Source organism: Zootoca vivipara, chromosome 1, assembly GCF_965207765.1.
Source record: "Zootoca vivipara chromosome 1, rZooViv2.hap1.1, whole genome shotgun sequence".
In the NCBI taxonomy this organism is placed as follows: Eukaryota; Metazoa; Chordata; class Lepidosauria; order Squamata; family Lacertidae; genus Zootoca; species Zootoca vivipara.
The window spans coordinates 89,706,880-89,734,730 of record NC_142582.1 but is presented as its reverse complement, the minus strand read 5'-3'; the positions used below and the strand labels follow the sequence as shown (position 1 = coordinate 89,734,730).

The 27,851-nt window shown below is 43.2% G+C and overlaps 1 long non-coding RNA gene across 1 annotated transcript in view; it reads right to left on the bottom strand.

Annotated features, from left to right (window-relative positions):
- The window catches only part of LOC148687663 (uncharacterized), a 35,950-nt gene extending 21,528 nt beyond the window's left edge, over positions 1 to 14,422 (bottom strand). Inside the window, exon 1 of the long non-coding RNA XR_015950362.1 lies at positions 13,910 to 14,422. This is a non-coding gene — a long non-coding RNA (uncharacterized LOC148687663). The remainder of the gene's footprint in view (positions 1 to 13,909) is intronic.
- Between the last annotated feature and the right edge of the window lie 13,429 nt (positions 14,423 to 27,851).

Here is a 27,851-nt window from a genome sequence, read left to right as displayed (position 1 = left end):
GAGGTGGTTTCACCCAGGGGTGTAGTGGGGGGCAGGGAGGCTGTAGTCCCGGGAACATTATTTTGAGGGGGTGCAAATCAGGCACACACACCCCTGGGATCCCTGTCCTACCCTGCTTGCCTCCAGGAGTCTCTGCACCCCAGAGCCTAGCCTGGCCTCCTCGCTGAATGGCCATGCAGTCAAGTGTTGGGGAGATGTGCCCACCAAGGGCTGCGTCAACCAGCTGGGCTCCCCCCCCCCCCGCATGGGTAGGCAGGAAGCACAGCATGGCCCCACAAACCCTCCATACCCCGTGTCCGTCTGTCTTCACCGTCGGTGAGGGATGGCCTGGTGTGGCAGGTTTTGTTGACCCTGAAGCCAACTGTCCACTTTAGTCATTCTGACCAGAAGCTATCCTAGATCACTCCTAGCTAACTCACACCAGCTTTGTTTGGGTTCTTAACTCTCTGCCTGGCTCTTGGGCTGCTTGCTGCCCCTACTGACCACCAAATCACATTCCCCTCAACAATGCTGTGTGACTGTCCTTTTATATATAGTTTCAGTCACAACCCATTGACCAGTGACCTTTAAATCTTCCTTCTCAGCCTGCTCGTTGGCCTTTAACGATAAGCCAGTGAGAGCCAAAACAATTTTAACAACTAGCCTATCAAAACTGTCTAATATAGAAGCTGACAAGTGTTAACTGTGAACCATTCAATCTCATCTTGCAACGACCAACAACAGGTTTGTTAAGGTATAAGTTATGCTTTAGCTTGAGCTGGCTGCATTTCTCATCATTACCTTTCAAAATAATGCATATTTTTTTCTTGTTTGCAATACATTATAAAGAGATTTTGTCTCTGGGTTTTAGTCATACCTGCCAAGTTCCTGTGGGAAAAATAAGGGATCGGCAGACCGGAAGTAGCGCGGCGGCCATTTTGGAACTGGGCAGAGCAGCATCGAAAGTCGCTTCTGAGCATGCTCTGCCCAGTTCCAAAATGAGCGCTGTGCCAGAAATCGCTTCTGCGCATGTCCAGAGACTCCAGACATGTGCAGAAGGAGCCTCCCCCGGCCAGTAAGTAAACCGGGGGAAAACAAAAAAAAAATCCGTTTTTCCAGCTGGGAATGGCTGGAAAAACGGGGGTTTCCCAGTGAATACGGGAGGCTTGGCAGCTATGGTTTTAGTTCTGCAATGCCTGACACCAGATAAGTCAGGGCCCACTAACAGAGAAGCTGGAAGGCTCCAGGCTACTTTACTCAGGCTCCCTTCAAGCCCAGAATCAGTCCTGGTCAAAGGACAAAGGTAAAAGGCCAAGAACCCCTGGACAGTTAAGTCCAGTCAAAGGCGACTATGGGGTTGCAGTTCTCATCTCACTTTCAGGCCAAGGGAGCCAATGTTTGTCCACAGACAGCTTTCCGGGTCATGTGGCCAGTATAACTAAACTTCTGGCGCAATGGAACACCATGATGGAAGCCAGACCACACGGAAATGCCTTTTACCTTCCCTCCACAGCAGTACCTATTTATCTACTTTCACTGGCATGCTTTTGAACTGCTAGGTTGGCAGGAGCTAGGACAGAGCAATGGGAGCTCACTCCGTCGCGGGGATTTGAACTGCCGACCTTCTGATTGGCGAGCCCAAAAGGCTCAGTGGTTTAGACTACAGTGCCACCTGCGTCCCTTGGTTACCGTATAGTATGGGGACACTGCAAAGTTCATTGCAAGTCCCTGCCATGACAGCTCAGGACATCTTAATATCTTGTCTCTATAAATAACTTTCAACACTTCCCCCACTATCCCCATCACATTCCCTCCACTTGACAGTACTAAAATAAAAACACTGTTTATTGAGCATTCATCTTGATTTTCATTTATTTATTTTCAAAAAAATATAAACTGCTAACTCATATAAAATATCCAGGTAGTGCAGAACAGTTTCTACAATAAAACATAAAAGAATCATTAAAATGACTGGCTAATTAAGAAAGTTTGAAGAGGTGCTTTGGCTTGTTTGCATTCATTTGCAAGGAGGTCAGAGGATATTGGCTATTTATTGAGCTTTCATTCTGATTTGTCTGCAAGGAGGTCAGACGACGTGGCATCAACCAAGCATTATCCCATGCTTTTCAGTACATTTCCCTATCTGTACATTGCAAAACATCCAATATTTGTGGGTTTGTTGTGTGAGAGCTCCCAAACAGCTTTAATTATGCAACCTGAATTTGGCTGGTAGGGGACTGAACCACAGTCGAGAATAGTAAGAGTCTGGAATTGTCTTTTCTGCACTTAAAAAGAAAACATTTATTCCCCCAGCAGCAACTCTATCTGCGATAACCCTTGGGAACAAAAATATCACTAAATGCAGCTGCCACTAGGGAAGTGCTAATTGGAAAAGATGCCCCATACTCCCCTGTAGCCTACATCTGAGAAGCCTCAGTTCAGGTAATGGAATTTCTTCCACAGGTGAATGGCAGAGGGACAGTGAATGGAAGACCACAGGAAAAAGAATGTGAATGGCTTTCAGAACCACAAAACTTAAGAGGCGGCTGTTCCTCCAGGCAGCAGTGAAGCCCATTGAAGTTATTAACCAGCTGTTGGGCTAAGGTCAAGGAAAGTCTGAAAGGGAAGCTGTGGTAAAATCCGCAGGGAATACTGCAGGCTAAAGAAGATGATAGTCCCCAAATCCTGTTGGATAAATCTGGCGGTGCTAAAGAAAAGTTAATCATGGCTTCAGCTCAGAGCTGCTTTACATGCTAGCATCTGTTTAAAGAGAATGCATAGGAGCCCCCATGCTCCTGGTCTTGGGGGCCAAACTACCTGCTATGTTAGCTACAAGGCTGTGCATTTAAATACAAGTTGTTCAGTTGTTTTTTTACAAAATTGACATCATGGGGCCTCTGATTCCTGTGTGAGAGATCTTTAATCGTGAGGGACCTTTAATCGCTCCCACGATCCCGCGGTGGATCAACCCCTATTTCTGCAATTTGCACTGAAAGAAAATTCCTGTTCACTCCAACTGGAGCTTCTCTCCCCCCCCCCCAATGTAAATTTGAAGTTTTCTTCTTCTTCTTTGGCGATCACTCGTAGCCTAGTAAGATTGTCTTCCATAAACATGGTTTTAACAATGAGTCAGTAAGTGACTGTGGAGGCCAATTCTGGATCCACATGCCCTTCCACAGTAGGGAAATTGGTTTCCAGGTGGGAGTTGATCACGGTGTGGATTTGCCAAGCGTGCCTTCCTCTTAGAACGTTTCTCCCTTGCGTCCTGAGTTTGATTGTCTTCAAAGCCCATGACACCTTTGGTAAAGGCTGTTCTCCAATAGGAGTGCTCGCAGGCAAGTGTTTCCCAACTGCTGGTGTTTATACAGTTTTTTAGATTTGCCTTGAGTCGGTCTTTAAACCTCTTTTGTTGACCGCCAACATTACGCTTTCCATTTTTTAGTTTGGAATAGAGTAGCTGCTTTGGAAGACGATAATCAGGCATCCGAACAACATGACCAGTCCAACGAAGTTGATGTTGAAGAATCATTGCTTCAACACTAGAAATTGGAAGTGCAGAGGGGTTGGTCCGTATTGGGACCATGGCAAAGATCAAAGGGTTAAAGTCCCCTAGCACCTCATCCCCACTGGGTTCCTGGTCCAGATCAGGTCCTCTGAACTGGCAGTTTCTGTGAAAACAACAAGCGGGGGTGGGGAGGGGACCTTTTTGGCTCCAAAGGCCAAATTGTTATCTGGCCTTACCCTCAATCAGCTGGTACAATGTGAGGTGTAGTTTGGTCCCTAGAAAACCCAAGAAGGAGGAGCCATCACCTGCAATGGTCTGACTTAGCTTTACCCTGTCGTCAAATTCCTGGGGAAGAAGGAGAAGATGAGAGGATATCAGGCTGTTCGTGGTCCAGTAAGATCCAGCTTAGGTCCAAAATGGCAACAGCTATCTGCCTGGCAAGATGATTACTGAGTTGCTCAGAGCCTAAAGTTATGCATGGCACTGTAAAAGTGTGGGAAACATTGTGTGATTGCAGCAAAATGCTTTCAAAATGAGGTTGTAATGCATGTCAGATCCTTCAGACAGAATAGAATAATCCATCATGCATTCTAAAATGAAAAGAATATATATTTATAGAAGCTCTATGAAATATATGTTGCATGAAATAACATTTCATAGCATTATTATATAGGAAATCTTAACAATGTTAATCACTTATAAATTAGTTACAGGTAGGTAGCTGTGTTGGTCTGAGTCGAAGCAAAATAAAAAAATTCCTTCAGTAGCACCTTAAAGACCAACTAAGTTTATATTTTGGTATGAGCTTTCGTGTGCATGCACACTTCTTCAGCACCTCAGCCCAGGACTAATGGCACCTCAGCAGCCATTAACACCCATCTACAGGTTTACCACTCCCATCAGCCCATCTCCCATTCCCACCCACCACCCTCTGTATATATATAGGGTCTGACACTTCTGTTTCTAGTGTATCTGAAGAAGTGTGCATGCACACGAAAGCTCATACCAAAATATAAACTTAGTTGGTCTTTAAGGTGCTACTGAAAGAATTTTTTTATTTTACTTATAAATTAGTTGGTTTTGGATGCAGCCATCACAGTAATTCCTATCTATCATGAACTCAGTCTGACCCTTAGCTAATCTTGAAAGATTTGACTCAGAATATTATTTCAGCATCATGAATATCCTGTTTGTATTTTTCAGCCAACCTCTTGCAATCTTGTGTCTCATCTCATTAGGCTAGGCATGTCAATCAATTGTTTTACAAACACAGTTTTTGGGAAGTGTGTGCACCCCAGGCTCCTATTCCCAGACAGCATTTTAAAGATACTTCCTTGACATCCATTCTGTTTGTATTGCAAAGCTAGTCATTGGCAGCTTAGTTTTAAAGCCAATCATGTTCCATGGAGCCAGATATGACTGGGCAACATACAGGCCAAATTAGTTCATATTCTTGATTCATATTCAACAGCAAATATAAAAGAAACAGAGATTATATAGTAGTATTGTGAGTTTGAGTGGGGGAGTAGGCTGTATGCCGAGACCCTTCTAAACCCTGGACCTAGCAACTGCTAAAATATAAGCCAGGCTAGCTTCCTAAAGAGGTGATCACATGGGCGATGGGCCATTAAGGGGAACAAAGGCTTAGCTGCCAAGTATCCCGTTTTTTGCGGGAAACCCCCGGATTTTAATCCGTTTCCTGCTGTTCTCCCGAATGGAGAAAAATCCTGGAAATCCCCCGGATTTCCTACCAGCCAGGGAGTTTCAACTTTGGGTGCCGCTCCGCCCATGTGTGGGCACCGGAAATAGGGCAGAGCGGCACCAGAAGTCACTTCTACGCATGCCTGGTGGCCATCTTGGTGGTGGCCACCAGGCATGCGTAGAAGTGACTTCCGGTGCCACCCTGCCCTATTTCCGGTGTCCACACATGGGCAGAGTGGCCCCGGAAGTTGCTTCTACGCAACTTCCAGTGCCGCGCTGCTGCTGATCCCGCATTTTCCAGCGGGAGACCTGGCAGGTATGCAACTGGGTGGGACCCTAACTTGCGGTTAGTTAGAAGAATAAAGCAGAAGTTGAGGGCAGAGAGTTTGCAGTGGAGCTAGAAAAGCAGCAGGAAGAAGCAGCCAGAGAGAAAGAGGCCTGCTTGATTTCTGTTTAAATCCAAGGCTTAAACCCAACAGCTATGGGAGAAACAAGACCCTCTTGGGTTATTAATGCTGTGAATCCCTCCATTGCAGGCTCAGGTTATATACATGTGTAAATAAACTATAGCCACCACAGTCTCTCTGCTGTACCTCATTCCCAAGGGAAACACAAACCCTGGGTTTCAGCAGAATCCAAACCTGGATTCCAGCAGAAATGTGGCATTGCTCTGTCTCCCAGCTTAACAGCCTGCAGCCTCTTGCCTCTAGCTTCTGGTTCACACCTCCAAGGGAGCAGCAGTATATAGAGGCCACAGGATGCTCCTTCACAGCCACTTCCACTGAAGTTGCACAGGACAAGCGCCAGCTCATCCTCCTCTCTGAGCTTGGCAGCGGCAGGTCTAGCGGGAAAAATAGGGACATTCCACAATCAAATCAGAAGCCAGGATGACTTTTGTAATTCCGCCACAGTCCCTGGAAAATAGAGACACCTGGAATGTATGTGCTGGTGGCACAGCCTCTGTGATGTGGCGTTTGTTTGAACAGTGAACAGATGTCAGTCTGGAGATGTGAGCAATCGGTGTCAAGGTGCTGGAAGACACATCTGTGTGTGCTACATGTCTTGCTCTTCATCCCCAAGAGCCTGCTGCTCTTGGGTGTGGTTGGGGACCGGGACCTGTAAGATTCAACTGCTTCCAGTCCACTCAGCTTCTGTATATAAAATTACAGGGCATGCTGGGAAATGCACCACTTTGCTCTTCACCTCAAGTGGCAAAATGTCTTGGGTCAGCCAGAACACTATTTGATATGTTTCTGCAACAGCCACAAGAAAACACACACCAATCTATTGCCACCCTAGTTATACTTCTGAAGTCTTGTTTTGACTTCGGGGGAAAGCTTTAAAAATGATAAGCTACAAAATGAATTTGGAAAGGGCTGTTTGCACTCAGTGCTTGTTGCCCAGGTAGACAGAACACCGAATCAGGAAGAGAAGGAGAGATATCCATCACATCTATAATCGTGGAGTGGTGTTTCAATGAGAGGAGAAACATAAGAAGCTGGATAGCAAAAGATTTTCACAAATCTTCCAGTAATTTCTACTGCCTGCAACAACAATGCTGACTTTGGTAAGTGCTTGCTTATTCAATGGAATCTCTATTCTCTCTGTTATATTTTCAACACTGATGATTAACGCTATCATTATTAATTTCTATAGACTATTTCGGTGCATGAAAGTTATTAACAATTATCTCACTTCGCTTCCACAACAACTCTGTAATTGAGGTAGTCACTTTCTCAGCCCCACGCAGAGAGCTTCGTGGCTGAACAATGATTGGAATCTGCTCTGCCTTCCCTTCATCTAAATGCTCCACTGCCTATACTTTGCACCACCAAGGTGGATGGATCGGCCTCTCCTCTGTTTGATTTCTTTTCATTGGCCTGTGACTAGAGTTAGGAAAGAACTCTAGCTATCTAATTAATAATGTCTTAAGGTATCACTTCAGTTGCCAGCAGGTTAGAAATTAACAGTGACAGCTTGTATAAGTAAACTAATTTTTTATTATTGCAGTACTTGTATCCCATAGATAGGATTCCATTGATTTAGACCAGGCACCCCCAAACTTCGGCCCTCCAGATGTTTTGGACTACAATTCCCATCATCCCTGACCACTGGTCCTGTTAGCTAGGGATCATGGGAATTGTAGGCCAAAACATCTGGAGGGCCGCAGTTTGGAGATGCCTGATTTAGACTGTGATGCTTCACCTGCTCAGTTAGGAGAAAGCCTCATTATGTTCAGTGGGACATACTTTGAATCAACATGTGCAGCAATATATCAATAAGCTTTTAATATCCCATTGGTATCAATAAGTCAAGAGTTAGGGAGGGGGAGGGGGAGGGGCATACCGGGGGGGGGGCTGCTAGAGGGGCCGTGGCTCCGAGTGCACAATTTTTCAAGGGGTGTGAACCTAGGCTGGCCTGGTACTCCTCTCCACCCACCAAGGGCTGCGTCGGCTGGCCAGCCTCCCCCCCTGAGCAGGTGGCTCTGTGCAGCCCCACTTTGCTCTGGTGGGGGTGGAGTCACTCCAACAGCATCAGTGGTGAGGGCCATGCTGGCACCTTCCCACCCAGGCCAGGCCAGGCACCGACAACCACCACTGCACCACTGGGGAGGGGAGAATCTGTCTATTTATGTTCCTTTCAGATTCTACCGTGTTTTCCCGAAAATACGAGACTGTCTTATATTTATTTTTCCTCAAAAATACACACTATGGCTTATTTTCAGGGGGTGTCTTATTCTAGTGGGAAGGGATCCGCACGGTGCGGCATGGCTGAGGGCAGCGAGCTGTTGCCAGGAGGCGCCATGCCCATGCCTTATTTTGGGGGGTATGGCTTATATTGCGGAAATGCGTAGAAGAGCAGCCACATTTGGAACAGGGGTTTAGATATCTTCGGAGTGATATTTCTCCAATGAAAATTGCTCCCAGTGCTACTATCCCCCCCCCCATCACAACATTTGTGGCACCACACCTGCATGTTTTACCCCATATGGCAAACAGCAGCTTTGAGAGGGCAATGTTCATCAGTAAAACAGGAGGAGGAGGAGGATTAAATACTGTACTCCCCATTTCCAACACTGGGCTCTTGACTGTGTGCCCCTCACTACTATCAAAGCTATGAAGCATTTAAAAAGAGAGGATAGATCTTGTAGGTGTGCCTTAGATCTTTTAGCTGTATCAGGGATTCCGTTTTCCATATTATAGATACCTGGGCATGACATCCATTCACTGTGAATTTCTGCCATGCAAGGGCCATTGAAATGAATGGGAGCTGCAGCAGAGCTGAATAGAACTCTTGCACAGCTCCTGTTCATTTTAACGGTGCCTGTGCAGGAGAACCTTCTTATAAATTGCACCTTCTAAACTTTGAGATAGTTGATAAAACACATATCGTTCGCTGGGGCCCTTGTCCTATGCCCTCCCATTTCTGTGATGAGCTACAGGATGATTTCATTCTACATCAAATGCCATGGCAGAATTCTATACTGCAGTGAAAGCAAAGCTACAGAGCAAGATGCACATTATCATTTATTTTAGTAATTGCAGCTGCTATGGTTACCAGTTGTGCTCTTGCCTATTTTCAAGTTGAGGATGTTCGGTGTCATGACGTTGCACATTGTTTAACAGAAGCCAGAAAAACCACGGGGGTGGCTGGTAGATGTAACTAACTACCCACGATGGAAGGAATAAGTTTGCAAATGCTTGGCAGGTGGGAGATGGTAGAGTTCTAGGGCCTTCTCACAGTTGCTTTGTGTTGACTTAAAAAAGATACACAAAGCACGTGAACCATCTCTGCTGACTGCTATTTGAAGCAGGGATGGGGAACCTATTCAGATGTTCTTGTACTCAAACTCCCACCAGCCCAGCCAGCAGGACCAGGAATAATGGAAGTTGTAGTCCAACAACATCTTCCACACTTTCCCCATCCCTCGTTTACCCTAATTATGCATACTTTGCCCGTAATCCAGAGAGAATTTACTCCAGAGTGTTCTAAAACTAACAGAATGGTTCAATAGTAGATAGGGACAGCCATTTTTGAAATTGATCTCTTGCTATATTTAGTACTAGCTGGCCGGCCACGCATTGTTGTGATTCTTTCCTGTGATTCCCCCCACTCTGTCCAGACACATGATTTATCTTGCCCCCTCCCCCACCCCCTGGTTCATCCCTGTGACTGCCCCCACCCTGTCCCAACCCATGAGCTATTGAGCCCCCTTTCCCCCCCCAGCCCCGCGGCACATCCCTGTGACTGGCCCCACTCTGTCCTGACTCATGAGCTATCGAGCCCCCTCCTCCCCCACCCCCGTCTGAGCCCTCTGTTGTCTCTGGGGAGTGTTGGCCCCTCCCCTGTTTCTCCATACCTTGGCCCCCACCCTTGGAGAAGGAACTGTCAGCTTCTGGGTTCTGTTTCCCAGCATGCACTTTTGTCTGAGCCCTCTATGGTCCCTGGGGAGTGTTGGCCCCTCCCCCCGGTATCTTCCTACATTGGCCCCCACCCTTGGAGAAGGAACTGTCAGTTTCTTTTTTTTTTAAAAAAAAAAGCAATTTATTAAATTTTCCAAATAAACACATTAAACAAAAATAAACAAAACAAAACATTCAAAAACAAATACAACACACACAAATTTTTCTTTTTACCAATTATTCCCATATCTCTAATTCCCAATGCTCTGCCGAGCTTTGACTTCCCTCCCTCCCCTCATTTGGTTTTCTTTCCAACTCTTATCTCGCAGTTCCTTATTCCTTATTTCAAGTCATTTCGTAGGATTTATTTCAGTCCTGCAAGTGTCTTTAAACTTCTACAGTTGTTTCCCATATAATCCACAAATTTACTCCAGTCTTTTTGGAACTTTGCCTCTCCCTGGTTTCGGATCCTGCTAGTCAGTCTTGCTTGTTCCGCATAGTCTATCATTTTTGTCTGCCACTCTTCAATTGTCGGTAATGCCTGGGTTTTCCATTTTTGGGCTAACAAAGTCCTAGCCGCGGTTGTCGCATACAAAAATAATATTTGATCCTCCTTTACAATCTCCTGTCCAGTAAGTCCTAATAGAAAAACTTCAGGTTTTTTGGGGAAAGTGTATTTAAGAATCTTTTCCAATTCATTATAAATCATTTCCCAAAATCTTTTAGGAACTGTCAGTTTCTGGGTTCTATTTCCCAGTATTTACTTTTGTCTGAGCCCTCTGGGGAAACCCAGCCAGATGGGCAGGGCATAAATAATAATTTAATAATTAATTTAATTCAGCAGAAAGGCGTATATAACACACAACCTTCCCCGCCCCTGCTAAACCATACTCTTGTTCTTCATTAGAACTGTACTCCAGATAATCAGAATAATCATTGCCAGTGGTATCCTTCTCTTCTTGCATCTAAGCTGTTTATTAAAATATGAGAAACAGTAATTAGTGGGAGATTGTGTCAAATGTTTCCACTTGGAATACAGCTTTTTTTAAAAAAAAAAAAATACCAAGACACTAAGCATGTTGCGTCTTTATTCGTCAAGACAACATGTGCAATTACAGAGAAGCTCACTTTCTTTAATGCAGAAATCATTATTTATTTCTGCTAAGTCTATCTCAGCTGCGGTCATGTCAGCTTTGATAAGAATATCGATAATAATCTTCTTAATAGATTTAATAGTATAGGCTAATTACCTTCAATATATTCTGACTTTGGGAAATAATGCTCAGGTAGGCTTCCTACATCTTTGGAGGGGAATTAATAAAGAGAGGGAAATGTCTTACTTCTTAGTCATTTATGTTTTGAGTTTTTTTAGTATTGTTTCCATTCACTGTTACCACTGGACGGCCTCTGTAACCTGAGGCTTCTGAGCAAGGCCTGTTTGGAATCAGATTAACATAACTTGCTAGGGCCTCCTGATATCTGTGTTCTAAGCAGCTTCTACCTCATCCAGGTTGCCAAGAGCTGAGATCTGTTGCGATAGCACCCAACAGTGAAAAATAATATCCAATGCTTGCCATGTACACATAAGCTGGAGCGGCATCAGATATTTCTGCTTAAAGGTGTTCAAGCAAAATTCGTGTTCAGGAAGAGAGAAATGGCAGCTGAAACCCACCTTGCTCATCTTTTACACCCTTTTCCTTCAGGCTATTTGCTGCCCAACCAGTGGCTCCTTCAGTGCCTTTTTTCTTCAAAGGGAAAATGCAACGAGAAATCAAGGAATTCGGATACAGCAGAAGGCTCATTGCTCTCGCTTGTAGATTGAGCTGAGACATTGTATGCTTCAGCTGGTTTACCCATGCTAGGGTGCCTGTGTTATCAACAACTGTTTTATTGAATCACAACTGTTAATTATTTAATTATGACTTTCTCTATTTTCCTGCATTTCATTTCCGTCGGATGCCATTGTTTACAAACCACCAACAAGCCAACCGTGTATGTGTGTGTGAACCCATGCATGCCTGTCTGTTTCTATCTCTTTCTCTAAATATATATACACACAAGTGCCTTTTATATTATTTTTTAGTAAAAAAAATATATTGGGGCACCAGTACTCATATATTGATAAAAAATACTGTGGGTGCCAGCAGTTATCTAAATCCAGAGAGATATGTATCTGTAACTCAGGATAAACACATCATGCATTTTATGAAGGTAACTGTAGTCCATGTAAGCTAAGGCCATAATAAATTTGTTAGTCTCAGTTTAAGGTGCAACACCATACCCTTTTGTTTTTTTCCTGTGATCCCCAGATTGTTCTTTGCTTGCCCAAGCCCTTGCCCTTTGATAAAATGAAAGCAAGTGTTTCCAAATGATTTCTCATTCTCCAATAATGCAGAATGAAGCTGCTAGAAATAAGGAATTGCAAAATCAATTTTTGCTTTTTAATCTCTAATTACTGCTGTTTCATTTCTCCCGGGATGGAATGGGGAGGCATGCTTGAAAGATTAAGAAGACTAAGGAACAGAAGCAATTGAAGCATTGTTTAAATGCTATTTTAAAACATTTCAGGTCAATATTTGTATTTAAAAGTCTTTTAAAAAAAGGAAAAAAAGCTCTTAGCTGAAATGTTTTGACAGGGCTGTTTGTCCTTGGTACAACACAGTACGGAACGACTCAAAGAGATTCAGGGGTGGAGAGAACAGAGCTGAAAGCAGCAATAAATTCCAAATTAGTTAACAAACGTTGTAAAAGTCTTAGAAGGTTTATGGAACACAATATGTTTGAGGGAAACCTTTTGCTGAAACTCTTTTCTAATGGAAAATAACTGAAAATGAAATAAGATTGGGCTGTCTGTACCAAATGGAGCACTTTGCCATCTCAAGAGATTTGGAAAGAAAACATGAAGGGTAGCTTAAGAAATTGGATTCCCTTGTCAGTATGTGTCAGTTTACTAAGGTTTGATCTGTCATTTGTCACATTAATTCATTCCCTTTACTTCCAGCTATTTTTAAAGCAGAAATTGCTCTCAAATATGACTTTGTATAGCTAAACTTTGCAGCTGAGGCTTGCTACAATATTCTTTTTGGCCATTCTGTTTCTTTGAAACAATAACAGATATTTTCTTTCCTTTCCTTTCCTTTTCTCAGGAACAGGCATGCATCTGTTGAAATGGACTGTACATCAAAAGCTTATGCTATAATCAGCTGGATAGTCTTTAAGGTGCCACCATCTTCTGTGTTGTTGTTTTTGCCGTGAGAGTCCAACACAAAGTTGACGCTTTCACATTCTTATTCTAGCTGTTCTTGTCTTCCATTTCATTTTTCTTCAGTTGCTACAGGGGATCTATGTGTCTTTCATGAAGGCAGCATTCTCTTACGAGGAAGCCATATTGTCCCAGCAATACATTTCTGCCTGGTGTTGCCTGGAAAATGATACTCCAACCACCACTAGTGCTTGCGCAGTGCAGTGACAGGCCTTGTGGACCTGTTGTACGTGTAACACCAGACACTCCAATGACCTCACTAGCAACAGAAACCACAGTTATTTCTCCCTCATCCAATTTTATTCTGTGGATCTTTTTTTAAAAAACAAAAACAAAAAATCCACATAGGCTCTCTGCTTTCTCACTAAGTCTGGGAAATCATGCTCTTCCAACAAACAGTTAAATTACAAGAAAGAAGATTCCATCTAAACATTAGGAAGAACTTCCTGACAGTAAGAGCTGTTCGGCAGTGGAATTTAATACCAAGGAGTGTGGTGGAGTCTCCTTCTTTGGAGGTCTTTAAGCAGAGGCTTGACAGGCATATGTCAAGAATGCTTTGATGGTGTTTCCTGCTCGGCAGGGGGTTGGACTGGATGGCCCTTGTGGTCTCTTCCAACTCTACGATTCTATGATTCTATAAAATGAGGGAAATATCAACAAAGCTGTCTCCCTTTCTTGCAACAATACTCCATGTTATTTCGCTTTTTATTTTAAAATTGTGAAGACGATGCGATAGCCCACAAAGTAATACAGTGGAACCTCTACTTACAACCATAATCCGTTCCGGAGGTCCGGTCATAACTAGAAACTTACATAAGTACTGTAGAGGCACACTTTTCCATAGAAAGTAATGGAAAAGTGAATTGATCCGTTCTAGACGATGAAAAACACCCCCTAAAACAGCAATTTAACACGGATTTTACTGTCTAGCGAGACCATAGATCCATAAAATGAAGGCAATAATCAATGTACTGTACTATAAAATAAGTAAGACAGTATTGTAGATGAAAAAAATTAACATTCCCCCCCCTTATGTGCACTGAGGGTAGGCAGGCTTACCTGGCTACAAGCTGGGGTCAGTAAAGAGCTGATTCACTTCGGCCAGGGTCACTTTTTTTCTTGCCAGGCCAGGTTCTTCTCTGGACTTCCTCAGGTTAGTTCCTCGGTGGGGTTTGGGGTTGCAGTGTGCCCTGCTGTGCCTCTTGCAGGCGGCACCTCTTCCACAGCTTCGGGGGTGGGATGGGGGCCCACTCCCCGGCAGCAGAGGCCTCAGCGCCACTCTGCAGCCAGCAGGGTTTGCTCCGGCAAACCGGAGGCCTCTCCCCAAAAGCAGAGGCCCCAGTGCTGCTCCGCAGTCAGCCGGCCGAGCTCCGGGCTGCTGGCAAGGCCTCTGTTCGTATCTAGAGGAAAGTTCATAAGTCGAAGCACCTACTGGAATCGTACGTAAGTAGAGCCGTACGTAAGTCAAGTTTCCACTGTACTAAGTACAGCACTGTCCATTTCAGCTTGGTGAAATTGACAACGCACCACAGAAGAGGAAGATATGCACCCCAAGCGCCCGTTTAGTTTCTCCCTCACTCCTCGTGAAACCTCCACTCCCCTTGCCGTTGCATTTAGGGAAAGCCCTGTAGACAGGCGATTGCAACACATGTGAACAAAAAAAGAAAAAGGTGGGCAGGAAGTACTTTGCATGGCTACTGCATGTTTTCTGTAGTATTGGTGGGAAACATTTCCATAAAGCTGACAAATGTACATTTCCTTGCAATTTAAGACTGTCTGATCTTGGCAGATCGTGTCATCCAAAAAGCGTAGCTGCACTAAGAGGATTGCAGGAAAAGAGAAGGAAGCTTCTTGCTGTAATAGTTTCATAATAGTCCAGTTGCTGGTTTCCTTTGCATAGAACTTTGAGCCATGCAATTATTAAATTCTATATCTAACTTAAAGCACTGAAAGAAAGTGCATGTGCACATATTAAAGTGCACATATCACCGCCCCCCCTCCTATTACTATTGATATTATTCTTGCTGTTGTTTTAAAAAGAGCCTCTGATAATGCAGTACTGGCACTATGAGGTTAGTAGTGTATTGTTGCCAATATGAAACAGAACAAGATTTAAGCTCCTAGGCGAATGACTCAGTTTAGATTAAGGAAACAGGGTATGTTAGACAAGGGATAGATGTCCTTCATTCTGAACCTTCTTTTTGATCACTTCATGAACCTTCCCAGAACGCAAGCATAGTCTCACATTTAGAAATGCACCGAGTACATGATGTGCATTTTATTAGCTACATGTGGCATCAGATAAGACCCTCGCCATTCAAATTTCTAAATCCCTCCAAGAAATCTCAGGTAAATAAATAAGCATGCCTGGAAAAGTCATTAAGCTTTCCCAATCCATGCTCTGGCTTTATCTGTCCCTATTTTTGCTATTTTTCCTAGGGAGAAATACAACACCCGTTGTCATGGAGAGTATCCCTTTGACCTGATACAATCTCCAGGCTTGTATGATTTGTTCTTTCCCATTAATAATGGTCATGAACTATCTTCACTGTTGTTTTCCGTTTAAGAAATGAAGAGGGGGCGGGGGGAGAGAATCAAAAACATATTGAAAATGGACCACGAACCAGAGAGGAATCCACAGGCAATCTGCATATTTTGCACATATTTTCCACTGTTAAAAACCAGTTGTGGGAGTGGGAACCCCAATGCACACAAAGAGCTCCTCCACCTGTAAAGGAATTCCTGCTTAAAAGAAGAAGATGCAAGAGGCAGTCAGGTCTAGGTGCATGGAGGTACGTGCAAAGGAGGTTGCCACTCCCCTTTCCACGGAAATGAACTCCTGTGCACGCCCCACTGATGTGAAAAGGACCTGTGCAAGAACATGTCCGTGTTCTGTTATAGGAGAATTCCTCTGTCACCTGCAAATTCTATAGAAATGGTTCATGAGGAAAGGGAAGGGAAATAACAGCTGCTAATAATGTAATGCCTTTACAGCAATCTATGGTGTAATCATACCTGGACTGCTCTGTGCAGTTCTCCAAAAGGATGTTGCAGAGCTGGAAAAGCAGTGGCAGAGAGCAACCAAAATGACATAAGCTCTGACCTTTCACTGATGAAAATAGGAACGTCCTAAGGAAAAGTGGGACATTCCATTCCGGGATCAAATCAGAAACTGGGATGGCTTCTGTAAATCCAGGACTGTCCTTGGAAAATAGGGACACTCGGAGTAGGATTGCCATATGCCCAGAATTTCCTGGACATACCCGGAATACGGCAGTCGGAAGCAGTGTCTGGGGTGGATATTACTGAAATGCCCGGGAAAATCCGGACATATGGCAACCCAGGTGGGAAGTCTAAAAATAGCTCAAAAACTTCAAATTTTGTGTCTGGATTTTCACTTTTTGAAATATGGCAGCCCTAACTTTGAGGGTCTGAAATGAGGGTGGTGGAGGAGAAATTCATCTACAGGGAAGGGTCACAACTTTGGGGGCTTTTGAGTTTAGAAAAAAAAATGGAGAATGGGTGGGGAATGATAGAGGATATTTATGCATAATGTGGATGGAGAGGTTTTTTCCTCCTTCTCATAATATTAGAACCCAAGGGCACCCAGAGAAGCTGAATGTTGGAAAATTCAGGGTGGGCAAGGAAAAAAAAAGGAATATTGCTCCACAAAGTGCATCAGCTATGGGATTTGCTACCACAAGAGGTGATGATGGCCACTAACACAGCTTAAAAAGGAGGAAAAACTCAAATTCACAGAGGAAAAGCTAACAATGGCTATTAGAGTGCTTTTTTTCCTGGGGGGATGCAGGGGCTACGCATACCCCTAAACATTTTGTGAATCTAATTTTGGCCTCATTGAGGGGCAGTATTTCAATATGAGTTGGGAGGTGAGAGTACCCCTAAATGGTTTTTGTTTTTTTTGTTTTTTTTTATAGAAAAAAAGCACTGGCTATTAGCCATTAGGCTGTACACTATCTCCAGTGTTAGAAACAGATTGACACTGTTATAAGAATTTTGAGGTCACACATATATAATAAATGTTCATAAATGTACCACACAAACAGTACAGGAAGACAGGCCTGAAAACCATTTTGACTCTCCCAAACTGACCAGAATTAAAGTGATATCCATCTTGTTGTAGGAGTTTTCCCCACCCCACTGAATCACACACACACATTTCCACATGACTAGCAACTTGGGAGCCATAATCCTGTCAGCCGGAGGCTCTGCCAACTGGACATTTCCCCATCAATGGTGCCAGACTGCTAGCCATCTCATTCACAATGGAAGACTCCTCCAAACAAAAGACAGTGATCAGCTCTTACGAAAATGTTAATTTCTCTTTGTGTTTAGGAATTCACACCTGGGAGAGGTGAGAGGGGGACTAGGAGAGGTGTCAAAAGTGCTCAGATTTCTACCTTGAACCCTCCTTTTTGTGAGGTATTGATTACATAGCTGTGATGTAGGAATAATGTATTGGGGGTGTTTCTTGGTGATGGGAAAACTGATAAAAGTGGAGGTTCTCTTTTGTTCTGGGTTCCTTCCTTGTTCTCCTGCGTGAGGGGAAGGACCCTGTTGCAACAGCAAAAAATAAATGCTTTGCTTCTCAAACTTCTCTGGTTGGCCTCTGTTATATTCTCCGACCGATGGAGAACCCAATAAGAACTACAATAAGGTACCCCATAAGGGCAGATTTTTGCTTATATCAACACTGAATGCCAGTTGCTGGTGAACAACAGCAAGAACAACAGCTATGGCCCTCTTGTGCTCCTTATGTACTTCCCAAGATGCATCTGGCCACTGTGGATAACAGGATGCCGGACAGAATAGGCCTTTGGTTTGATATAGCAGGGCTTTCGTTATGTTCTTATGTTCCCGAATGATTGTATTCACATTCTGCTGCTGCTGCTTTGGGAAAGACACCTACAAAACGCTTTGGTCTTGAAGAGAAGCACATGTTGAAAGATCAGAGGCTGATTTGCCAAGATAAGCAGGAGAGTGTCAATACTTCTTCCCAAGAGAGGAAATGCAAAGTGCCTTTCCCCGTCTTCCTGAGGATATCTTCATTATGTTTTACTAGTATGTCAGCATCACATTCCGGTATACTAGGAAGTTGTTAACAAACCCCTCTAGGCTGCAAAGTATAAAGTCTCATAAGGGTTTTCTGATTAAATGCTGTAAAATCCTGCATTTCTAAGGAGCTTTCCCATTTAACAATCCTTATGCAGAATGCTGCTCACTCTTACAATAAAGACAGTACATATGCATGTTTAAAGTGTGTAGAATAACACGCAGGCACTACACTTTTTTGGAAGTGACTATGCTGTGCAAGAGTCTAAATCTATTTTAATTGTGCAACCTGAATTTTTCAGTATGTCATTGAATCCCACTTTTAAATTGCAGGTTCCTAGTCTTGAGTTCTATGCTGTTGTTGCTGCCACTTCAGGGGAAGAGATTCCTCACCAGCACTAGCCTATTGTTCCAGTGGTCAGAACTCCCTAGGAATCTCTCTTTCGGATGTCTTCATCCTTCAGCGAAATCTTTCCTGTACCTATTGGGTAGTCAAGTGCAATCTAGAGCAACTGGCGGTAACTTATAAGGGTGCAGATGGTCGCATGTGACATACAGTATATCATTCACCATTCTACCATCCGTATCTATAATGTCAGTTTTTATTTTGATGTATGTTTTTAAGTACTATTAGCAGCTAGCTTCTAAGCAACTCAAATGAGTCATTTACTCCTACACAAACACATGTTGTAACTGCTCCTGTTGTGTGCCTATCCATTAAAAAAGAGGGGGGAGGAATCTTTAATTTATATATATATTATTCTGCATGGCTGTAACAGCTTTTATGTGAGAATCCGAAGGTGTTTTGAAAACAACATGAAATTAACACTTTCCAGACTTCTATGAGGTAGCGAAGTGATATAAAAATACATGGCTGACAAAGCCTCTGCAGAAGGGTGATGCGTGTTTTCCCCGCATTACATGGAGAAGGACCTCTAACTGTACAATCCTCAGAACTGCTCTTTGTTTCCAATGAAGTTTATTCCTAGTTCACTGTGTCTCACTCACCCAATTTGTGGGTGCCTCATTAGGCTAGAGAACAGAAGAGATCCATTTGAATGCCAAAGGCACACAATAGCAAATGTAAGTTTCACATTCATGTTCCAGATGTAGGATTAAAAAGTCCCAACAGATTTACATTTCACGAAGAAAATATCTGACTTTTGTTTCCCAAAGGTCATTGGTGAACACTGGCAAAAGTCGGGAATAGAATCCATTTCACCACTGCGATCTTATCTTATCAGTAGCAAAGCCATCCTTTTGCTTTGTGTGGCATTCCTTATTGGGACAACAGGACTGAGGAGTTCTCTCCTTGTTGCTTAGCTACATCTGTGACCTTTCTGTGTCCTCTCCCTTTGCTGTGTGAATTCATTGGGTTTCAGATGTTTAGCTATCTCTCGGACCTCTCCACCCCATTACTTCCACCCTCCTCCCCTCCCTGCTTATATCTGGAATGGGTGTTGTTTTTGTTTCTGCTGTAATGACTGATAAAATACAGGAAATAATGCAGCAAGTGCTTCAGGGAGTCAAGTGGGCCCTTTTCACAGCCTGAAAAACTGCAGTGATTATTTCTTGTTCACTGGAGAATGTGGACTTTTGATTGCTGCCTTGATCTTCACATCAGAAGTTTAGGTGGTTATGAGTTGAACAGCACCCACTTCAATGACTGGCCAGAGAGCTCAAGCCCAAACAGTTAGGGTCAGGCAAGAGAACCGTGTAGCTCTTTTCCAGATCTTTTCATGTAATACGGACAGATGCAATGCAGTCATGCATATTTTTCATGAAATTCTTGAAAGCTGTGATACTGTGATGACGGACCCTTTTCATCTCATGCAGGTGACTCCCTCGAGGGCAGAAAACAACGTGAACAGAAGAACTGGTTGTGTAAATCCGCTTTAATGAGAATTTGGCGGTGAAGCAAGGTGATCTGTTGCCTTCAACCTGATACAGCCAGGTAACTTGGGTATAAACTGTTATAATAGTTCATACTCACTTTTCACAGGTAAAATGATTGTATGCATCATTGTAGCATGGTTCAATTCTTTGGCAGCTGCTTGTTGCTGATCAGGATGTTACACCCAATCCCACTTGGCTTTTGTCTACCTTATAGCGAAGTTTCCTGTCACCTGCTCAATTCACAACCTTGGTGAAGATGACAGAATGCTATAGATGCAGGCTGGGAATGTCGTTTTGAATGTTCCCACACCCTGAAATTAAACAACAACAACCCTAGTACATCAGAATGCGGCAGCTACACTGGTGACTGGGAGTGGCTGCCGAGACCACATAACACGTGAAAGACCTACATTGGCTCCCAGTATGTTTCCAGGCACAATTCAAAGTGTTGGTGCTGACATTTAAAGCCCTCAATGGCCTCAGCCCTGTATACCTGAAGGAGCGTCTCCACTCCCATCATTCAACCCAGACACTGAGGTCCAGCGCTGAGGGACTTCTGGCGGTTCCCTCACTGCAAGAAGTAAGGTTACAGGGAACCAGGCAGAGGGCCTTATCGGTGGTGGCGCCCGATGATCCCTTTGATTTGTCACCCTCTTGCCTTTTCTCTGTTGCCACTTTCATTTATTGGATCTCCACTTTCGCTCCACTCCTACACCCCAGTGGTCGCTGCTCCTGAAATCATCCTCTCTAACTGCTGCTCTCACTTGCCCACCTCTGACTCTTCGTTCATTTCTTTTTTTAGAAAGGTATAACATCAGCTATGAAGTGCACCCCCACATAGTGAAGATACAACCTTTACCTTTCAAAAATACAAAAGCAGCAACTAGGAAAGCAACGAGCTTAAAGGGAGATATGATGGCTCATTTCTATCAGCAACCTTTCCAGTTGATGATTTGTCTGTGTATTTTGCATTTGGAGGTACATACTGAAACATAAAATGCCTCTGTGTTTCCTCATCTATGCTGCAGCAGAGGCAGACTGAGCAGCTTCATTACTGCATGGACAGATTTCATTCCTCCACTTTCACTCTTGTGCGGATCAGTCTCTGGAGAACAGTTATGGAAATTACGTTACCCACAATTGGGTTCTCCAAGATCCTTAACAAAAAAAATAAGCTCCTAAGTGTTCGCAACAAATGCATTTTCTTGGAATGTCAAACAGTCTGTGGTTTTATGCTTTCCCTTTTAAGCTTTTAGTGTTTTTCTGTAATATTTTGCCCCAACACAAAATACCACTGTTGTCTTGTCATTGCTGACTACTGGGAGAGATGTAATTATTCAGAAAGGGATAATTAAAGTTGATTTACTGATCATTAGCTAAGAAAGAAGCCTCATTTGGGCTATCCAAAGTCAAGGGGAGATGGAATTCACCATTTCCTAGAAACAAAAAATGGTTCCATTAAAAGTATGCCCCTGTTAAATAGAGGGGATTGGCACAGCATGTTTATTCCCTGAGAGGCCAACACTGAGGCCTCAGCTATACAGCTGCAAATAAAACGTTTTAAGTGTGTTTTAAACGCAATTTACAATGTGGCACTAGATGGCAGTGGTGAGCCTTATTGAAAATTCAATGTATTTTTAAAAACACTTTTTAGAAAAGCATTTACTGCATTTCCTCCCCAAGTCCCACTTCTAATTATTAGATTTTTTCCCAAGAATAGAGAAGAGCAATAAAAATACAAGTATAACATAATTGCTTAAAAGGGGACCAAACTGAGATGGGTTAAGCTTTAGTATATTACGAAAATCATCTAAAAATATGCATTAGTGCTAGAAAAATAGAGGCTGTAACACAATATATTTAAAATATTGTATGTAAGTGATTTGCATAATGGTTTTATGAATTATAATACCCATTCTTAATTTTTCTATTGGGTCAGATAATCGTTGCTATGAATGCTTTACATGTTTTAAGTGAATATGCAACTGCATGTTTTAATGGATTTTGCACAGGTATACTCTTTATGTATTTTTAAATAATTTCTTAAAATTAAAAATTGTGACCAACAGGATACATATAACTTTTAATCAAAGTCCTCTTCAGGTACTTTGTGGGTTACAAGGGAGAGCTATCATCTTATGGCAGCATTGCATACACAGGAAAGATCTAATCGGAGTGAAATTGGAACTCACCCTGATCTAAACCAGGGGTACAGATGGGAGCAACAGCTCCCTTCCTCTATGGGTCCTGATCTGGCATCGAATGGGAAAATCTTGCAGAAATCTTGCAGTCCACCCCCAGAAGGTAGGAACACACCACCTGACTTTCTTGCCTGCCTGAAGGAGTGTCTCCACCCCCATCGTTCTGCCCAGACACTGAGGTCCAGTGCTGAGGGCCTTCTGGCAGTTCCCTCGCTGTGAGAAGCGAAGTTACAGGGAACCAGGCAGAGGGCCTTCTCGGTAGTGGCACCCGCCCTGTGGAACGCCCTCCCACCAGATGTCAAAGAGAAAAACAACTACCAGACTTTTAGGAGACATCTGAAGGCAGCCCTGTTTAGGGAAGCTTTTAATGTTTAATAGATTATTGTTGTCTTTGTCCATGGAGTTTTCTTGGCAGGGATACTGGAGTGGCTTGCCAGTTCCTTCTCCAGGTGGATCACGTTTAGTCAAAACTCTCCACTATGACCTGTCCATCTTGGGTGGCCCTGCATGGCATAGCTCATAGCTTCTCTGAGTTATTCAAGCCCCTTCGCCACGACAAGGCATTGATCTTCATGGATTTGACCAAACTGCGGGAGGGAGTGCAAGACAGGAGTGCCTGGCGTGCTATGGTCCATGGGGTCACGAAGAGTCGGACACGACTAAACGACTAAACAACAACAACAAAGATTATTGTATTTTAATATTCTGTTGGAAGCCGCCCAGAGTGGCTGGGGAAACCCAGCCAGATGGACGGGGTATAAATAATAAAGTATGATGATGATGATGATGATGATGATGATGATGCCGGGTGCTTCTTTACCAACAAAGAAACTCCTGAAAAATACCACCCTGCTTGGTCTAGGTTGCGGGTGGGGAAAAGAGCAATTAAGAGTTAAAAGGTTCTTAAACATAAGCTCTGCCCCTGAACTACGTCAGGACTAGATACAGGCAGGGCCGTCTTAAGGGTATCCAGCGCTGGGGTGCAAAATCCCTCCGGCACCCCCACCCCCCGCTTGCTAGGCGCCGTTGGAACGACTGCTAGCAAGCCTGCTGTTGCGAGGGGACGTGGCGGGAACAGCACACCGAAAGGAGCCCTTTCGGGCACTGCTCCCCCCGCCCCAAACATGAGCAGCGCGTGGGACTGCTGGGCGCCCCAGCCCAGCGCTCCTGATGGGGAGGTGCCCTGGCACACCGCGCCACTAAGCCAAATGGAAAGGACGGCCCTGGATACAGGGTAAGATATGTGGTCCCCAGGTTAGCCCAGGGTGAATTGCCCTGGATCAGTACCCCTGGATGAAAGCCATGGGATGGATAGGGGGTGCTGGGCACCAACCCCTACTTTATATGCTCACATGAAAGCCTTATCCAATGCTCTTTTGCACTTCTAACTATAAACATTTCTCTTTTAGGAACTCCCCCCCCCCCCATTAGCACATAAATTAAATATATAAGGCAAAGCACAGCCATTCTCCCTTTCAACCTATATGATGTCCACAGTGTGTTCAGGGATCCCAGAGGATTTGACAAGAAGACATGATAAAAAAAGGAAACTCTTACCGGCAACAATCAATACTGTTAGCAACCTGTCCCCATTCTCTTATCAGTTTTGTCCCTTGGCTCATCAAGACTCCCAAGGAAAGGATATAGATTTCACCTTCTTCTCCAACTAAGATTTCAGAGAGACTGAAGCTGCAAAATGCGGATTGGTTCCGGCCAACCGCTATGCTATTCACCTCCTCAATAATCTGGAATCAATAGAGTAAGAGCATTTCTAAAAATATTCCTGACTGGAAAAGAGCAAGGTAGAGCCTGGCTCCAAAATGTAAGGAGATACGCTTTGTAGGGGATATAGATTAAGTGAGCCAGGCTCCGTCCGTGCTTTTGAGAAGCCCCTATCTTGATCAGGAAGAAATGTGAACTTTTGAGGAAATTGTATTTTGCCTGTGATACATAGGCATGGAGAGTTGCTGCTCGTCTTCCTGGACGAGGAAATAAGAAGGAAACTTGGCATCTCCCACCCCATGTGCTTACCACTTATGTTGGTTGTTGTTGTTGTTGTTGTTGTTGTTGTTGTTGTTGTTGTTGTTGCTGTACCCCATCCATCTCACTGGATTGCCTCAGCTATTCTGGGCAGTTTCCAACATATATAAAAACACAATAAAAGGTTGCACATTAAAAGGTTTCCCTATACTATATTAAAAGACCTTCAGATATCTTCTACGGGTAATATACAGTAGATACTTATTTCCTTTCCATCTTATGGGAGGGTGCCACTACAAGGTGGGTGCCACTACCGAGAAGGCCCTCTGCCTGGTTCCTTGTAGCTTCACTTCTTTCAGTGAGGGAACTGCCAGAAGGCCCTCGGCGCTGGTCCTCAGTGTCCGTAAATCATCTGAAGTTAAAATAACATGATTCCTTCCCTCTCTTTCTGTATATCTATCTATCTCCTCAAAGGCAGCATACATCTCAATACCAGTCATTGGGGAATATCACTGAGTGTGGGCTATTGCCCATTTGTCTTGCTTTTGAGCTTCTCCTAGACATTTGGTAGGCCCCGTGGGAGACAACAGAAAGGCCTTGGGCCAGATTCAGTGGTGCTCTTCTTTTTATCTTAAGATAAACTGATTTCCCCCTTCAGGATATGCAAAGTACTGAGGTTTGCAATGTGTACATTTATTTAAATGGAATCAATTAATTCATCCGTTAATCAGTTAAAAAGCCAATTAATTAATTAATTAATTACTGAAGCATTTCCATTTCATGGCCCCATTTAGGCTTCGCAAAGAGAATTCTAGCCACAGTCCTTCAAAACAACATCACATTCACTTCCCCCATGAGAAGGCAACTTTCCACAGATCTCCTCAGAAAGGGCAAGGGATTTGCTGTACCTTTAGGTAAAGAAGGGGGAAGGAAAGAAAGCTCTCTGTGGGGAAATTGACAATTTTCAATTATTTGCTTGGCTTGATAAAATCCACTGCAAACAGAGCTGAATAATGAGAAAACAGAAGATAAAAGACTCGTTTCTCTCTCTCTCTCTCTCTGTGTGTGTGTATATATATATATATATATATATATATATATATATATATATATATTCAAATGCGAGATAAATTCGCAGTGGGCCCACACTGCCAGCACATTGCCTCAATTAATGTCTTTACCTTTGCATTGCCCACCCCCTTAATTTATCTGCAGTAGAAAGAGCCCCACTTAGGATTCAATTAGATAGAAACTCAGTCTGTCTTCTGCACAATGAAAAGCAGCACAATTGAAAATTTCATTGCTGCAGAGCAGAACATGCAAATTCATCAAACTGGGTTGGTTTGTTAAAAAAGAGATGGAAAGGGGATCACTGCCCCAACCTAACTTCCACTCCAAAATAGCTGGTGACTTCCAAGACTGGGAGGTTGACACATGCCAGGCTAACAGATGAGAGAGGGGAATGCATAGTAGATTCCATGCAACTCCTCCCAGGAGTCCCATTTAACTCCTCCAATGCTGTTCTAGAGGATACCCCAATCCTCTGGAGCAGATTTGGGGGCACAATTCTTTTATATAAATATTTTTATTGAGCTTTACATAACATATTTCAGTTTAAACATATTGTTCACCTTCACATTTAGGATTCTCAGAATCCCTAGACTTCCCACCACCCTTCTCTGGTTTTCAATGTCAGCTTATCCATTTTTATCTAATTTGTTAACAGTATTATTACCTTTCTCCATTGTGTTTTGTAACTTACAAGTATTAGTCTAATCCTGCCAAAGTTTTTAGCTGTTTACAGTGTCCTCTTAAATAAATTATAATTTTTTCCCATTCTTAAACTTCTTCTCATCCTCGTCTCTGATTCTTCCGGTCAATTTTGCCATTACGGCATAGTCCATCATCTTCATTAGCCATTCTGAAAGATCTACATTGGCTCCCAGTACATTTCGGAGCACAATTCAAAGTGTTGGTGCTGACCTTTAAAGCCCTAAATGGCCTCGGTCCAGTATACCTGAAGGAGCGCCTCCACCTCCATCATTCTGCCTGGACACTGAGGTCCAGCACCGAGGGCCTTCTGGCGGTTCTCTCATTGCAAGAAGCCAAGTTGCAGGGAACCAGGCAGAGGGCCTTCTCGGTGGTGGCACCTGCCCTGTGGAACGCCCTCCCAGCAGATGTCAAAGAGGAAAACAACTACCTGGCTTTTAGAAGACATCTGAAGGCAGCCCTGTTCAGGGAGGCTTTTAATGTTTAATAGATTACTGTGTTTTATTTTTCTGTTGGAAGCCGCCCAGAGTGGCTGGGAAAACGCAGCCAGATGGGCGGGGTATAAATAATAAATTATTATTATAAATTATTATTATTATTATTATTAACTTTATCTTCTTTCCATCTCTGGGCCAGTAATATTCTTGCTGCTGTCATCACATACATGAATAATCTTTTCTGCTCTTTCGGAATCCCTATACCTAAAATGCCTAACAAAAGAGCCTCTGGTTTTCCCCACAAATGTTATTTTAAACATTTTCTTCAATTCGTTATACATCATTTCCCAGAACGCTTTAGTTATCTTGCATGTCCACCACATATGGTAGAATGTGCCTTCTTTTTCTTTACATTTCCAACATACATTAGAAGCAGTTCTGTACATTTTAGCTAATTTTACTGGTGTTAAATACCATCTATACATCATTTTCATATAGTTTACCTTCAACGAACAGCACACTGTAAATTTTAGATCTTCCTTCCATAATTTTCCCAAGTTGAATATTATGCCCAATATCTTGCGGGGCACAACATTCTTAATACGTAATGAGACTGAAATTGAACCTGGGAATAGCAACGGTCACTTTTTCAAATGCGGGTTTTTTTACTTTGCGATTTTTCAAAACAGATGTTCTAAACTTTCAAGAGAAAGGACTCAGCTTTCTTTCCAAAGTTTGTATAGCTCTGAGCTTCTGAACATTTGGGTCAGGTAATTCTGCTTCTGTAGCTTTGCAATTTATTGAATCCCGGCATAACCTAGTTGTCTTTACCATAAGTCTTTTAGCAGATATTTTGGAGGCTCCAATCTTATTTTAGCAAAGCACCTTGAGAGATGTCTCTTCTTTCCTCCCCATCTTGATCTCCCCTTTCTTTCTTTTAAACAGAAACTAGCAGTCATACTTGTCTAGATACATCCAGGCTTCCAAAGAAAGCATTGCTAACCACAGGATTTGAGATCCTGAGGAATAATGAAAGATCTCGCTGTGTTAGAAGGGTAAGTAGAGAAATGACAGGTGTGAAGTACAAAGTTGTGCATAGTGGAAAATATGTGAAATGGTCTATTTTCTTCTAAATTAACTACCATTACCACTCAAAAGCAGGTGTTGGAATTATGGATACTTCCATGGAAACATCAGTATAATAAGCTGTCAAAAACAGATGGAATGTCAGGGAGATAAAGGGGGTAGAGAAAGAAAACAACATTTTTAAAAAAGGCACCATTATAGAAATCTATGGTGAACCCACCACTTGAGCCTTGACCATTAGGAAGGCAGCTTCATGTTTAGCTCCCTCTCCATATAGTTTGCATTTCTAGCTGTTATGGACAGCCAGGTTTGGAATTGGATGCAAAGCCACTGTTGTTGGAAGTAGCTATATGTTTAGTTTATTAAAACCACAAGACCAGGGGAAACAGTGCAAATATTATATTTGTTCCTCATGAGAAATCCAGCGCTCGCACTTCTGAAATTTCCTCGTTTTTGGACTGGCTTTTAGGCATTGATGAGTGTTTCTATTTTCCACTGCTCTGAAAAGTATAATTTATAGCTTCCATTAGAAGTGCCAGGAAATGCTGCCAGCTTTCC